The 14,186-nt window shown below is 44.0% G+C and overlaps 1 protein-coding gene across 6 annotated transcripts in view; it reads right to left on the bottom strand.

Moving 5' to 3' along the window:
* KAT6B (lysine acetyltransferase 6B) overlaps positions 1-13,370 on the bottom strand; it is a 158,877-nt gene extending 145,507 nt beyond the window's left edge. Inside the window, exons 1-2 of one of the 6 annotated variants that reach the window (XM_074374273.1) lie at positions 13,351-13,370; positions 2,811-2,880 (exon numbers count right to left, since the gene is read on the bottom strand). The gene's annotated coding sequence lies outside the window, so the exon portion shown is untranslated. Of the gene's footprint in view, positions 1-2,810; positions 2,881-10,030; positions 11,509-11,931; positions 12,295-13,036; positions 13,214-13,350 lie in introns of those variants that run through there. The other 5 variants (XM_074374272.1, XM_074374271.1, XM_074374274.1 and 2 more) reach the window with 5 other exon arrangements.
* Between the last annotated feature and the right edge of the window lie 816 nt (positions 13,371-14,186).

Raw genomic sequence — 14,186 nt, 5'->3', positions numbered from 1 at the left:
CTTTTTCAGATGCAAAATGACCACAGAAGTAATGACAGGCAGGTATTATGTAACAAAGCCACAGGGGCTATATTTTCCAACCAGAAATTGGGTCACAGTCTGAGAAGGAACTTTTTTTAGGATTTTTCACTTATTATTTATATGAGTCACTTATGGGACATTTAAGAGATCACATCTAAGTTATATATTTAATGAATAACCTTTACTGAAATTAATAAAATTACATGAAAGCAGTTCAAGACATATATCTTCCATAAACATAAAACCAAAATATCAAAGAATAAGTAAATGAAGCAAAAAAATCTGATGGAAACACATTAAGCTTACTTCAAGAAATCTTAAACTTAAAAAAAAAAAAGAGCAATAATCCTGATTCTTCCATTTCAGCTAGACATTCTATTTCCCAAGTTTCATATGGAAGAAAATCTCCCACCTAGCCACTTCTATGGAATCACATTCTCCCATCCCTTTGAAGAGGGTCTGTGACACTCTCTAACCCACAGGTTAGAAAATTGAAACTAATGCAGTAACATAACCCCTCACCTTCCTAATAAAGTAGTGCTCTAGATATGTTAGTACCCACTTAGTTCATGAAACTGCTCAGTACAAGCAAGGTTCGTACACATCTGATACCAGGTAGACAGTGGTCTTGCTCTCTGGGAAACTCCTGGTGTACACAAAAACCCCCTGGGTCTCCAATCTGGTATTCAGTACACCTGCAAAGAACACCATGAGAAGGTCCCTCGGCCTGGGAGTTGGGTCAGATCTCGGCTCTAATCTTGCTCTTCACTGACAACATCCACATCTTAACTCTTTTTCATAAAGTTTACAGAGTGTGCTCACATATAACTTTTGACATAATCTGCAGGACGACTCCAGGAGTAAACTGAGGCTCAGGGGAAGATGGAAATCATTCAAGGTCACAGTCAGTAGCAGACTTAAGGCTCAGACACCATTATTCTAAAATCTGTCAGCGCTGCCGTCCCCAGAGCCACAACTGCCTGCTCTAGCCAGTTCTGCCTTTGCAATCAGATTAATGGTACAAATGCCAGCTCTACCAATGCCCAGAGGAGAAACCCTGGGTAAGTGACTTAAGTTTCAGTCACTTCACCTGCAGGGCAATAATAATATATGCCGCACAGGACTGTTAAGAGAATTTAGCAAACACAGTATCTAATATTCAACATATAGTCGCCATCAACACTTCCATCCAATACAATGTCTACACACTCTGAAAAATCCCATAAAATATAAAATTAAAGTTAGCTCTGGTTGTTTATTCACACTTAACGTGACTGAAAGAGGAAAATCTCTTTCCTCAAAACTTTAGCCAGATACACTGAAGAAATTAATATCTGCTCTCAAAGATTCTGTTGCTGAAAAACAACTGGCCATTGAACTATACTTTTTCAGCCAGCTAGAAAGAGGCAGTTTAAAAAGGACTGTCCTTTTTGAAGTAAACTGTAGGTTCACTCCATTTTCTTCCCTTCAGATTTAGAAATTGGGGGCCGAAGGGACTTAGAGGTCATCCAGTCCAACCTGCAGTTAAAGAGTAAAAGATCCCTTGTTCAATATCCCCAACAGATGGGCCAGAAAGTCTTAAAATACTTCCAGTGGTGGAGAATTTGTCACTTCTTCAGGCAGCTCATCCACTGTTGGACAGCTCTAACTGTAATATATTTCTTGTTCACAGGAGCCAAAAGCTGCCTTCCTACAACTTCTACCCACCAGTTCTAGTTCCCCTGCAATAATCAAGAAATTCTTACTAATTCTTTAATATGCCAGGCCTTCAAATATTTGAAAACAAGTATCTTTTGGAAACCACTACAATGAAACCCCATTCTACCTCCAGCCCCACCTTAGACCACTCATGTCCTAGTTCCTTAACATTCCCACATATCACATGGTTTCCACACACCTCCTTCTCTTGGTTGTTTATTAGCTTGGCTAATGTCCATCTTAAAATCTGGCAGTCTAGGCATTATCTAATTACAAACGCAACCCAAGGTTACATGAACTTTCTTAACAGCCCTGCCATACAACTGGCTCATGCCAAGCACACAGTCCAACTAAAAATCCCAGATATTCTTTCAAAAATGCTGTCTAGCTGAGTCCTTCCATTCCTTTCCTTGTGCAAATTTAAATGCTGGGATTTTAAATTTATTATAGTTCAAGTTCATCTTGGTAGTTTGAGTCTATCCTCCAACTTGCTAAAAATTGTTTTGCATCTTGATTCTGTCATCTATGTCACCTACAAATTTAATAAGCACTCCCCTTTGTGTTATATAAATCATCGACAAAAATGTTAGACTTGGAACACAGTGTGTTTAGGAATGAAATCATTGGCTTTCATAGTGCAACCACTTTCACCAACAGAACACAGGAATCATTCTGCTTTAGTAAGTTTAGAACAGGAAGCTGATCTTTCCAAACTAAAATGGTTCAGGGCAAAATTTCATTAGAAGACATTTCACCATGTCCAAGTAATTATTTCATCTTTCATCATTTATTCAGAATGAATCAACTAATATAATTTGATTGCACAAAATACAACTGCAGGAAGCAGGACAAGAGGTGACAGAAAAGTATCCAATATTGCAAAGTTGCTTTCAGGCATTTTGGTTACACAAGCAAATGAACACACATTAAAACAAAATGCATTTTGTAACTAATAAATACTCAAAATACATGACAAGCTATTACCACAACGCTTACCCACAATCAAAAGAACTGTTCATATCCATTACCAACACATTTCAATAAGACTGACATTTTAAATCTTAAAAATATAATAAAACAAGGAAAAATACCAGAATTGGAACGCCAAGTGTTTTAACAGTCCATGACGAAAAAGAAGATTGTCCAGATCTTCAGGCAAACCTGCCAAAAGAAAAAAAAGTAAATGTTAATTTGGGCATAAGGACATCCCTTAAGTTCAGTAACCATCTACGGATCTCTACAACTATTCAATCCAAACAGCTGCAATGAGTTTACTGGTACACTGCATTTGGTGATATATTAGCTCTTTCATACCAGTAAAGGGTATTTAAGAACATGGAATTCAGGACAGGAAATGAAGCCCCAAAGCAAGTGCCTAAAGAAGTAAATTTCACTCTTCTAAGGACAGACCTCTTCTTCAATTTTTAAAAATTACATCTGTGAAAGAGTCCAAAAGAGAATCCCAACATCCAAAAAAAAAAAAAAAACAAACAAAAAAAAACCCTATTACTCAAATAGCCAGGCAGAAATAATATTTTGGCCAGGGCAGGAAAGAGCCAAACGTCGTTTAAAGGTCAATATTAACTTTCCCAGGCAACAGTCACTATGTGTCCCAAAGGTCACCAGGCATCTAGGTACTGACTGAACTATCAAGATATGGCCAATAACCACACCTAAGAGAAGGATGTACCAGTTTCCACAATGGTGAGTATGTGTTGGCACAAGTCACATTTCAGGGCAGTAGTGATCATTTTTACTCCAAAGGCAAGAAAAAAAAAAAATCAATGTAAAACATCACTGTGAATAACTGCACTTTGATATTACACAAAACAACCAAGCAACCTTAGAGCCTCCTTCTCCCCTCCCCCAGCCACAGACACACACCCCACTCCTCAATTTAATCTCACAATTAGCTCTCATCTGACACCAACCAACAGAGTTAATTAGGCAGAAGCAGATGTAACTCAGGAGCTCTTTGCTACAAACCAAATCAATGCTACACACACACACACACACACACCTAGGAGAGGAACAAAATCAGAAGTCTCTTATCTGCAGCCAATTCACAACTAAACACATGTATATTATCCACTTTGTATATTATCCACTGCAAATTTTTTAATCTTAGGCTGGTTTGTTTCTGGCATCTCACTGGTCCCCTGTAAATTGGCATACTAAAAGAATAGATTGAAAATCAATTTAACTTTAGCCTAAGCAGTATCTAACTAGAAAGACAAATCTACAGGAAAAAAACTGCATAATTCATTCAAAAGTCAAATAATAAATGCTTTTTTTCCCCCTGATTCAGAATTACCCACACCACGTCTCTTTTTCAGAGCACTAGGATTTGTTTCATATGTAGATAGGATATTCTATCACAAGTACAACCCTAAAAATCATTATTCTCTTTTCATTTTTTTCTATAAAAACTTGAAAGTTAGACTAAAAGGCTATCAAAATAAGAATGAATCATTCCAAATTAATTCTGAGGACTCGGATACTACATCAAAATTAAATTATTCTATTTTCTAAGGTTTTCAATCATTTTATTTTTAACTACAAAATAACATCAGTAAATTATATGGTTGTATCATACAGTCTTATAATAAAACACTATTTACATCATTCATTACAAACTATTCTAAACAGATCTAGAGAAATGCTTAGTCCAACACTGAGCTTTGGCTTCATTAGTATTATATAAATATCAACACTATTCAGAAATACTCATGTCAGCATAGGAAAAGGCAAAATATCCTGGATCATAAATATTATGTGAAGCCTCCTCCAAGCTTTTACTAAAGCTGTGTGTTGTTTCAAAATCAATGTCATAACACTTGAGTCATGAGATTATGGATGAGCCAAAAACAGTGGTAGAAAAAAATAAAGATTAATAATAGAGTTTACTCTTTTGTCATCCTGAGTTTCATTTGCTAAGTTATTTTTAGCTCTCTCACTTTTACAGGCTCCTGGATTTTTTCATAGCTTATTATGTAATTGAGTGAGGATCCACAAATCTCAACAATATTTTCTGAAACAGAACATACACCGCTTACTGGAAGGGACCTGAACAACTTCTCTTCCGTAACCACCCAGCACAGACTATTGGCACATCTGCTCAAAACAGCATCCTCGGTGAACAAGTATCTGCTGTCTGACAACATCAGACATCATCCATATGGTGATGTTTGTTAACTTTCAAGTCCTGCGTGCATCTATTTCCCCTAAAATTAATCCTCGAGGCCCAAAACATGTGAATTGGGAGGAGAGGTTATAAATGCTAATCAAAGACAACCAACAACTATCTCGTGAGATCTGTTTCTGTGAGTGAAGCCCTATGGGAGATGCTATGGGGATGAAGAACAATTAAGCAGTGTTTGGTGGTTCCTCAAAAAGTTAAACATAGAATTACTGTATGACTCTATAATTCCACTTCTAGTTATATACCCCAAAGAACTGAAAAACAGGTACTCAAATAAGTACACGTACGCACATGTTCAGGACAGCACTATGCACAACAGCCAAAAATGGAAACAGGTCATCAACAGAGGAATGGATTAACAAAATGTAGTCTACCCATACACTGGAATATTATCTAGTCATACACAGAAATGAAGTAGTGATACATGCTACAACACGGATGAATCTCAAAAAACATGCTATGAAAGAAGCCAGACCAAAGGTTACATGTTGCTGTACACCAGAAATTAACACAACATTGTAAACTGACCATCCTTCAATTAAAATAAAAAGTCACATGTCATATAATCCCATTTATATAAAACATCCAGAACAGATAAAGCCATCAACAACACAGATAGGGAGGGGGGCCTGGGCAGGGAGAGGGAGGTGGTGAAGAGAAACTGCTTAGTAGGTAAGGGATTTTATTTTGGAATGATGAAAATGTTTTGTGGTCACGCAACACTGTGAATGTACTAAATGTCACTGAATTGTTCAGTTTAAAATAGTTAGTTTTATGTTAAGTGAATTTTACCTCAAATTATTATTTTTATTATTTATTATTTTACTTTGTGGGGGGAGGTAGTTAGGTTTATTTATTTATTTAATGGAGGCACTGGGGATTGAACCCAGGACCTTGTGCATGCTAGGCATGCACTCTACCACTAAGCTATACCCTCCTCTCCCCTAATTACTTTTTAAAAAAAGAAATAAAGCAGTAAACCATAGTAATAGCAACCACTGTCTGACACCTATTGTGGGCCAGGTAGATTACCAGTAAACCTTAAAACAACTCTGTAAGGTAGCGCTGTTGCCCCCATTTTGTGAAAGGAAAACTGAGACCTGACTTTGTCAAGACCTGAGACCACTAAGTCATGAGAGATTTCATTTCAGATGCTAAAACCTAAACTCCTTCCTGTCTCTTCTTTGGCTTTCAAACTACACTCCTTGGATCTCTTGTGAGAAAGTGCCTCGGGTATCAGCACCGCCTGCAGGTACCCCTTGTGGGTTAAACACTAGGGCCATCATAATCCCTTGCACCACACAAAACATCTCTACCTTAACTGTCCTATTTATAGAGGCTATTCCACAAGATTCACTTCAAAGAAAGGGTTCCTCTGATTACAGAAGGGAAAAAGTCTGGAAACAGTGACTATGCCTTGCTGAATGTGGATGCGTAGAACACCCCTTGGATGGATGTCTTAAACTGGACCTTGAAAGACAGAGCAGAACTTGGACAACTGTCTGGTCTCTCCACCCAAATTCAAATCCTTCATAGCCCAGTGCAAACTGACACCTTCTCAGAAGCCCTTACATCACTCTAACAGGAAGCTTTTAGCTTTCTTACCACTTTGGCATTAATTTTCTACTTTGTATTTTGCTTACATGTGAAGTGACCTCATCATGTCCCCTACTAGAATGAAAAATTCTTGAGAACTGGATTCATGTTTGATTCATCTTTGTATGCCCCAAGACTTCCCAGGACCACAGCTTGAGCACAAGAGGGGTTCAATGCCTACTTGTTAAATGAATGCATCAGTGAATGAAGAAAACTGAGGAGAAGGCACAGAGCTAAGACTGGGCTGTTAGACAAAAGGGACACCAAGTCCATGGGCGTGCCTGGAGCAGGATGTGTTGAAGAGGAATAAGAAATAAGGTTGGCTGTGACAAAAGCCAGGCTGAGGCATATGAACATGACAGATGAAGCAATAGAAAGCCACCGCAGGAGTAGTGACACAAAAAGGGATAGTGGAGTACAAGCATGCACGCGTGTGCACGCGCACACACACACACACACACACAAATTGTTGAGTGTCTGAATAACCCTGGCAAAAGCATCCATCCGATATAGGTTGGAGGGAAGGATGACTGAAGCAACAAACAAAAGCAACCAGTAATTCATCCATCCAAACATCGATCTTGTTCAACTTATATTTACGAGCCTAACTCAGCAGCAAGCCCAGAGTAGGCACTCAATAAATGTTAGCTGAACTGAATATTTAATTCCCCATCTTCTCAGAATAATACTAAGTTCTTTCTCACTACTCATTAACATAGAGAGTTTTCAATTCATAAGCTAATAATGTTTTCCAAGGATTTCTAAGAGGCTAAATCACCATGAAAATTATCATTTCAACTAATACATATTATATTAATTGGAAGTTTAATTTTTCATGTCATGCTCTCCTAGTTGACAATATCCTTGTTATGTCATTAAACTATAATTGTGTAAATCTGCTTCAACAAACAATAACTGAACCATCAATAAACTATTATGGCTTCAATAATCCCTAGCAAAGATTAGTTTCAACATCATCATCATAAATTAGTACAGACATATCCCAAATCTCCTGGTGAAGCCCATGAATTACATTTGCACAGTCATCCCTGCATTTAAGTGCTCAATACTTTCAGTCTCTAAACTTTAATCACACTGTTAGGAACCTTACAGGAAATTTGATCTCTTGTAAAATAGGATTTTAGAGACAAGACAAAAAGTCATTTGAAGTCATCAGGCCTTTGGAGCCAGGGCACACTGATTAGTAATGATGATATTATAACTAAGCATTTTTACTTAAGAAATAATCAACTATATTTAGAGTGTCTTTTTTTGGCATTTAAAAATGCCTATTCAACCCTAGATTTCTTCCTAATTTCAAATTAGCTTTAGCTGGGTTTTAATGACAAAGATGTGACATATTAATTTTTAAAATGACACCTGAATTTTTAAAAGATTATTCTGATCACTTCAGAATTCTGCATTAACTTTATCACAAATGTCTCCAAACAGAATATCCAGTAGAGCCTTAAAACAAATCAGGGTTGCCCTCTGAGAATCTCAAGAAAATTACAGATCTATTTTTAAAAATGAACACATGTACCTACAAACATTTGCTTACAGAACCTCTACTGCCCATCCAAAGACATCTTAAGGTCCACTTGCTACTCTAACTTTACTTACTTTAACATACACAGAGAGGTCAATAGTTTCATCCAGTTTCACAACAGTTTTCTCTATGTGTGCTTTAAGTAGGACATGTTACATTAGAAGTAAGAAAGTTATTCTCATTGGGTTTGGATCTTATCAAATAGGCTCTTGAAATCTTATTCAACAAGGAGATGTGCTATGATGAGATGGATCTAGAGAGTTCAGGGGTCAAGTCCCCACTCTGCCAGCTACCTGAGCTGTGGGATATTGGACATGTTACTGAATCAAGTTAAGTCTCAGTTTTCTTGTCTGTAAAGATGAGAATACGTCCCTGTTTTGCAGAATTGTAGAGGAATAAAAGAGATAACAAATATGAAAGAACCGAGGATGGGGGCAGACACAGAGCAGGAACACAATAAAATGCTAGCTCATAAAAGGAAAAAGGGCAGTACAGTCAGCTGAAGGCCTGTAAAATCTAATCTGGCTGAACTTCTGTCTATATGACCATTTTCTCCTAAGAGACAGGGAAGTCAGCACCTGGCTCTTAGTTATAGTTGCAGACAAGTAAAAATGCAAGACAGAGAACAGAAGAAAGTGAAGAAAAGCAAAAATAGATTTGTAATGGTGAGGATGGTGTCAAGAAGAGTGTATTTTACTCATAATCATACATCTTTTAAGGTTAGTAAAGCTTTTAGAAGGTAATGCTGCATAGGAGATTATCTACTTAACCAAAGAGTAGGAAAAAGTCTGAAGACACAAAAAGCACTACCCATAAAGAAAAGGCCAATAAATTTGACTCCATTAAAAGTAAGAACTTCTGGGTCATTAAAAGACATCATAAAGAGAGTGATAAGGCAAGCCAGAGAATGGAAGAAGCCATGTGCAACATACACCCAGGACAAAGAATTTGTATCCAGAAGAAATAAAGAACTTCTAAATAGCAATAAAAGACACAAGGTTCAATTAAAAAAAAAAGAGGAGGGGGGTGCCAGACTTGAACAGGAACTTTACAAATGAGGAAATCCAAATAGCCAATAAATACACGAAAAGCTGTTCAATCTGATTACTAATCAGGTAAATACAAGGTTTACCAGTTTGGCTAATTTGAAAAACTACCAAGACTGAGTCAAGTTGGTGAGGACAAGAAGCCCCGGGAACTCTCATATATCAGTGGAGGGAGTGTAACCTGGTACATCGCTTTGGAAAACAGTCCGACTGGTACCTGGTAAAGTTGAAGACAAGAACCCTGTGACTAGGGCAACCTTACAACTCATCATCCAAATCCAGACACTTCTGAGAAGTAAAGGTGTTATATTACTAATTACACAGGGACAACAGGCAAAAGCCGGCATAAACAGTCACCCTGCCTATGACCCAGCAATTCCATTCCCAGGAGTACAGCTTAGAGAGACCTGTGCACATGTGCACCAGATGACAGGGACAGGAACAGTCACAGCAGCTTAGTTCACAGTTTCCGCAAACCAGAAACAACTCAAATATCCAGCAACAGTGAAACCAATGATACAAAAATTGTACAAGATTGCGGGCATCCTATGAAAAGGTGCTTAAAGGTGCTCTGGAAATGCAAACTAAAGCATCACAGAGAAGAAATATCCCGCTTTTCCATCCATGCATCATTTACCACTTTACAAGCAAAGACTCATCACTATAGCTCACACATCCCTGCTTTCATAAAACAATTCCTTTTCTCTCACTTTATAAAAGCACAGGCATCTGTATACAAGAAAACTGAAAGTACTGGGTAGAGAACTATCTAAGAGACTGAAAAGTCACCAGCTGAGAATCCTGGCAATTAATAAAGTCAGGTCAGTTGGTTAAGTTGTCTTCTAACCAGTATTCGAAAGTCCATGAAAGTTTCTGAAGGACTTTATTTATCGAACTTCCTCAACTTCCAGTACTCACCCTATTTTACCTTTCACTCACGTCATGCCTCCCATCAGACAGTTTCCACCTTATCTTCACAAGCAGCGTGAGAGATAAACATCTGGTATAACAGCAATGACCGGACATCCACTCTACTCAGAGGCCTGAGTTTGGCTGGTAGGCAGAACTTCAACTGACCATGTCAGCACCACCAGCCAGTCACCAGTCATCCCCCTAAGTTCCTCCTTCCTCTGCCTCTATCTTTTCCTTCTTTCTTTCTTTTTTTAAACCATCACTTCACCTTCCTTCACATCACTTCAACCCAAAATAGAAGTTCTCAGGTAAGAGTCTTATCCTTTATTGAAACTTGCAATATTATCCTTTCCTTCTTAAAAACATGGAAAAAATTGGCCGAATTAATTTTGATAAATCTGTGTAGAATTTATGAACAAGAAAAGAATGGGGTGTTTTATTTCAGGGCTATCCCAGAAAATCTAGAGTACACAAGACAGTACTTTACTCAAAGTCATACAGAACAAAAAGATGCCTTTCTTGGAGCACCACAAAACTAACACTATCCCAGCATAACTAATTCCCACTTGCTATTCCCACCTCCTGTCCATATATGGATTCTTCATATACTTTTTACCTTGAATTTCCTGATATCTCCACCCCAGACTCAGTTCACTGGTTCTCTTTTCCTCTTTCCCACATTTGTAATCTAGCCCCTCCTGTGCCTTTGCCTCTTGTCTCCCACCATTCCCTGCACTCCACCCAGACCGAAGTACTTACAAATTAAAAAACACACAATGCCCTTTCCCAAGGTAGTACATCGAGCTTCTCCCTGAGACAGACACACTGTTCCCCCATTCCTGACTCCAGCTCAAGTTACACCCCCAAAATCCAACCTATCAAGCAACCCTGTCTCCCAAACTAACACCTTTCTTTGCCCATCCTCACTTCTGGTGCAGTCCAACAAATCACATTCATCCAGACCTACTGCCCAGCTCCACCCCTCTCTATTCACACCTGTCACTTTTTCCTACTCCCTGAATCTCCCAACCTCATGAAATTTTCTGCTAGATGTATTTTGCAAGTTCTAGGTAGCCTCCCCTCACATTTAAGTCTGCTCTGCTGTCTGATTTTTTTTAATTGAAGTACAGTCAGTTACAATGCTTTGCTGTCTTATTTTTCAGACTCTCCCGACTATATCCATCGCATCCTTCCATGTGTTTTTAATGCTTCATATACCCCAAAGCTAGCAAACTTCCTTTCTATTCCAATATGCCCATTCATCCAGATACTTCCTTCCCACTACAGTAAGTGTTCTTCCATTTCCCCAGTATCTTGCCCCAATTCAGTATCTACTCTGCACTGCATTCTCAACTCTACTCCACATTCACCACACCCAAACCCATTCTTACTCTGCCCCCCGATAACTGCAATCTCACCCTTGGGCATCATTTCATCAGCCCCTCGGTCCCCCTTCCACATCTCCAATTTTGTACCTCTCCCTACTCTCCCTCTGCACCTGCTTGCACACCTCCTGTATCCCCTCCCATCCACCCCCTCACTAGTCCTTCCTAGACACTCACTGGCCCCCCAACTGTTCCTATCAGGCCATTCCCACTCAGAAAACCCCTCCAAACCCCCGCCTTCCGACCACCCGAGCCCCGCCCCAACCTTTATATCGCCCCGCCCCTCCACCCTCGAGCCCCGCCCCTTGCCCTGGAGGCCCTGTTGAGGGGCGGGGCCTGTCCCTCCTCCCCTTTCCCCCGCCCCCTACCGTCACGCTCAGGGGCAGCCTGACCCCGAGCGGCCCCGCGGTGACCCTCGCGCGGAGGCCTGTGGGAGGGGCGTCACAAGCCCCCGATCCCCCCCCTCCCGCCCCCTCCCGCCCAGTCTCCTCCCCCTGGGAACGCGCGGGGTGGGTGACAGACCTGGCCGCGCGCCACCGCCACCGCGCCTGCCGGGGGCGCTGCTGCTACCAGAGAAAGAAGCCGCGGCTGCCGCCTGGAGGAGGTGCCGTCGCCTCCGCCACCGCTGCCGCCGCCGCCAGGGGTAGGAGCTAAGCCGCCGCCATTTTGTGTCCCCCTGTTGTTGTCGTTGACATGAATCCGACATGACACTGATTACAGCCCAATGGAGTCTCATTAAACCCGAGCCGCGGCCCCGCCCCGGCACTGCTCCATTGGACGAGACCGCAGATACTTAGGGCCACCCGTTGGCCTACGGCTCTGTCCGTCACACACACACTAAGTACTCTGCAGCCCATTGGGGCAGGATCCTGCCGGTCATCTCGTCTCCTCATAGACACACCCCTCGACCCATCATCCCCCCCTCCGGCACCACCTCGGGGGAGGGTCCACTGCCAGTACCAATCAACAGACCGCTAGGCCCGCCTCTTCTGGGCACCCATTGGTCCACCCCTTTTTCTCTCTCCCAGACACAGCGCCACCTCTACTTCCACCTACCCGCCCCCTCTACCTTTAGAAAGGATTGGGTCTACTCCCAAGAGAGGTGCTTGGCCTTATTGGCTGTAGACAACGCCAATCAGAGGGCTTTGTCCCTCTCCCCTCCCCCACTCAACCCCAAACCCCCTAGCCCGCAGCTAAAGTTTGTGTGAGAGCTGATCGCTGGCGGCGGCCGCAGGATTTAGGGGTGGGCGCGGGCGGGCGCGCGCGGGCGGGCACGCGAAGTTAAAATTCGAGGTTCTCAGTCGCCAGCTCCTGCGGTGGAGCTCGCGGACGGGCGCGCCGCCCGGAGCGTTCCATCCCGCCCCCTCCTCCACCCTCTCCCGTCCTGTCCCGGGCGACTACTCGCCCGCCCCCTGGCTCGCATCCTTACCCCCCACGCACCCCTACCCTGCAAGCCCCAGGCCGGGTGCAAGCAGAACGATGTCGCTGCAGCCTCTTCGCCATCCCACGCCGACGGGGAGCAAGCCCCTACCCGCCGGGCGTGCACCCCCCGGCTCCACACTCGCCCGTGTCTGCAAGCACGTGCACCTTTCGCCGCTGTCTCCAGCCACCCCGGTCCCCGGCTAACCTCGCCTGCAGCCCGGCCAATCGCTTGCTGCCCTTTGTTGCTGCAGCCTGGGTCTCCCCGCTGCCTTCCTCAGCCTCCGCCTCGTCCTTTGCCAGCCGCCCGGGTCCGCAGCGCCGCGCTCCCCCCGCCCGGGACCCACCGCCGCCGCCTCCTTCTCCTCCTCCGCCTCCTCCTCCTCGGCTCCGGGCTGCAGCGCACAGAGCCCGAGGCAGCGCCGCCCAGCCCCGCTCCCCCCGCGCCGCCAGCTAGCCCGCCCGGCCCGGCCGGGGGCGCAGCCTGGACCCCGCCCGCCCCAGTCCCCGCCCCGGGGGTACCTGCCTCCGCCCTGGGGGGCTCCGCTTGCCGCCCTCGGGGGAGGGCGGGGATGCCGGTGTCCGCGGGAGGATGGGGACGCCTGGGCCGTTTGGGGCGGGGAGTGTGCCCGCCAGGGCTGGGACTGAGAGGTGCGGTCCTCGCCAACGCGCCCCCCTCCCGCCGCTGTGGGCCCCAAACTTCGTCCTCTGCCCGGGCCTTGTACCCTCGGGCGATCGCGGCAGTTTTGGGGTGGGGGATGCCTCAGGAGGAAGAGGGAGCAGTGACATTCAGCGACTGCGGACAGGGCACAGCGGCGGCATCCTTGGGTGGGAGTGGGGATGTCAGACGCGGGCTGGAGGGGGAAGCTGCCCCTCAAGATGCCCTCTCCCGGCCTGCTAGGAACTGGAGAGCTCTGAGCTGCGTTCAGAGTGCTTTCTTGGGCGGTGCAGCCGGATGGCAGAGGGGCTGGGGGGCGGGGGGAGACGGCTGGGGGGCCCTTCCCCCCTCTCCTCTAGCCAGCGCTCGAAGGAAGGCTGATGGCGAAGTTCGGTTTTCCAGGCTTCCCCTGGGCCCCCCGAGTTCCTGAGGCCCACAATAGGGAGGCTGGGGGCTCCTCTGGCCGCCCAGGCAAGGCCACACTGACGCTGCCCACATGCCTCCCAGCGCCTTCCAGACTCTGAAGAGAGAGCCCCTCGTTCTTCGCGGAGATGGGTGGGATGCTGGCAGTGGAGACTTCAGAAAATAGGAAAAGTAGGCTGGAGAAATGGCTTCTACAGAGTTTGAGTACGAAGTTTCCCTTCCGAGGCGCCATTTCTTCATGAGGGGGAGGAGAACTATGGCTTTGTAAAAGAACCAA

Source organism: Camelus bactrianus, chromosome 11 (genome assembly GCF_048773025.1).
Source record: "Camelus bactrianus isolate YW-2024 breed Bactrian camel chromosome 11, ASM4877302v1, whole genome shotgun sequence".
NCBI lineage: Eukaryota > Metazoa > Chordata > Mammalia > Artiodactyla > Camelidae > Camelus > Camelus bactrianus.
The sequence above is the reverse complement of the archived record's forward strand: the minus strand, read 5'-3'. Positions and strand labels throughout refer to the sequence as shown.